Genomic DNA, 2940 nt, shown 5'->3' on the forward strand with positions numbered 1-2940 from the left:
TTTATTCATTTAATTTAAATGTTTGTTTTTTTTTGATTTTCTTCATTAGTCACTTAAGTATGCTAATTATTGAAATTGTTCTTTTACATAAATAACAATGCGTTCGCTTTGGTCTTTTCTTCAATTTATAACTTTATTTAAACACTAATGTTGCGTATTATAAAAAAATCGTAATTGTTAATGTTTATTGTTTTGGTTATGCCATTTTTTAATTGCTGTTGCCGCATATTTTTGTTTTATTTTTATTTTTTTTTTTGTTGCAATAAATATAATCCACGCACGTGTGTATGTATGTATTTACTGTTTGCTAAACTGCATTTATTGCAAGGCGCTCAAAAAAATTTGAAGTAATCATTTCATTTACATATATATATTAAATATACATATACATATGTATATATATATGTATATATTGCATGTAGCACATATTAAAAACAAGGCGAGGTTCTTAAATGATTTATATTTATATTCAAAAAATTTATTTATATTGTAATATCCTTAAGCAATTTGCGACGCGCTTGTTGTTTTTGTTTATATTTTTCAATATATTTTTTCTTTTGCACTTACTTTGCACGCTACTGTAATATAATGCTAATAAATTTTGGTTTTAATAAAAAAACGTACGCATACAAGCGAATAACATGCATACCAATGTATTATTGCATTTCTTGTAATCTTGTGTGTTCTTGTCGGGGTTTTTTTTTGTTCTTGCTTTGTTAAATGTTTTAACGTTTTGCGTTGCTTATTGCATATACATACCATTGACTTCTTATTAATGCTAGTACTGCTTATGTATATATATTTTCATATTTTTTTCAATATTTTCCACTTCAATTTAATGCTTATATTTTTTGTTTGTTTTTATTAATAAGTAATTCTTTTGGCAGAGTTAAGCAATAAAAGCGAGTAGTAACCGGTTACGCGGTAACGAGTGTTTGTTGTATTGCTCTGTGTGTACTTTGCTTGTATCTGTGTATGTGTGTGTGTTTAAGTGTTTATGTGTTCGTTTTGACAACTCTAAACAGCTTACACTTCAAGACTTTTGCATTTTACTAATGATTACTAAAATGCTTGCAAGTGGTATGTATGGAAATGTGGTCATGTGATTGCGCCTATGGGTTTATGCAGGTGTATATTATTTATTAACATTATCATATGTACATATGTATGTACATATATACCGCTGTTGCTATGTAAGTATGTGTGTTTATAGCAGGAAGTATAGCGCTTGACTTACCGAATACGCATTTCGTAAATTTCTCTCATTATACATACATATATTTTATTTTTGCCTTATACTTTTATTGTATGTTTGTATGTACAATATCACGCCGTTTTATTAATAATGAAAAATTATATAAGATCTGCAGAGGGTTTAGTTAAAAGTTTTATAAATCCTTAATTATTATTTTTCTATAAAAATTAATACCGAATTTTCGGGATCCCGATAAACATAAAAACGTTCAGTAAACGCGTTATCAGTATTTCTATATTAATTTTGTAGAAACAAAAATGTCAGTTAAGTGTTAAGTTAGTTTAGTTAAACGTGTTCTAATTCTTAATTTTTTTTTTCTAAAAAAACTAATCCCGGATTTTCGGGATCCTGAAAATACATAAATAAAAGTTCAGGAAACATGTAAATATCATTTCTGTAGATAAATTTCCTAATACAAAAATTTCGGGATTCCGAAAAAATAAAGTAAAAGTTAAGTTAGTTTAGTTAAAAGTGTTATAACATTTAATTATTTTTTTCTAACTCCGAAAGGACACCGAAAAAATTTCAGTAAACGCATTTAAATATTATTTTTGTAGATAAATTTCCTAGCCGCGAATTATCGTGATTCCGAAAAAAAAGTTCAACAAAGAAAGTTATACTAAGCCCTGAGATATTGATGACAATATAAAAAAATTAAGATCCCGAGATGCTAAAATTCAATAAATCCTCAAACAAAAAGTTTATCTAAAATAAAAAAAATGCATATAATACCGAAAAAATCGGGGTCCCGAAAACACAAAAATGTAAAATTAAAAAGTTCTGTTTTACTTTACAAGCAATGAAAATTTGTTTAAAGTACAACTAATTTTGTGTGTCCTAGTCCCAAAATATCGAGATCCCGAAGAATAGAAAGTTCATTAATTAACAATAAAGTCTCGAAACTGTTTTTCGGTGTGTGAAATTTTTTCGGGATTCTACATTTAATTTCATGATTCCTTTCCGTAAATGATAAAAATTCCATAAAATGACATTTTTATTCTTTAAGTATAAAAAATAAACTCATAAACTTCGAAATTATTTTTCGGGATTGCAAAACTAGCTTCGGGATGGTCTCATTTAGTAAATTTTAAAAATTTCCTGAAATTTAAATTTTATTATTTAAGTGTAGAAAATAAATTAACAATACAGTCCGAAACTATTTTCGGGGTTGCAAATATTTTGGCGGTTATAAAAATAGCATCGGGATCATCTCGTTTGGTGAATTATACAAGTTTTATGAAGTCGAAATTTTATTATGTCTATACATATGTATGTGTGTAAGTACAGAGTATAATTTTACAATAAAGTCCCGAAACTATGTTTCGGAATTGTAAAGTGTTTCGGGATTATGAAAATAATTCGAGATTTGGATTCTTAATTTATGAATGAAAAGTTCATGAAAGGAAATTTTATTATTTATGGAAAGGAAATAAATTAACAACAATTAGCACATTTTTCGGAATTGTAAAATTTTTTCGGGATTATTATATAAGCTTTGGGATCATCTCGTTTAAGAAATTATAAAATTTCATGCAATGGAAAGATCCGAAACAATTTTTCGGATTTTTTTTGGAATTATGAAAATAATTTCGGTATTTCGGGATAATACAAATTTAATTTCATGGAGTAAACTAACAAAAAAGTTCCCAATTAATTTTTCGGAGTAGTAAAGTTTCTAAATATTA

Source organism: Bactrocera latifrons, unplaced genomic scaffold (genome assembly GCF_001853355.1).
Source record: "Bactrocera latifrons isolate USDA-ARS-PBARC rearing strain unplaced genomic scaffold, ASM185335v1 scaffold_43, whole genome shotgun sequence".
Lineage (NCBI taxonomy): Eukaryota > Metazoa > Arthropoda > Insecta > Diptera > Tephritidae > Bactrocera > Bactrocera latifrons.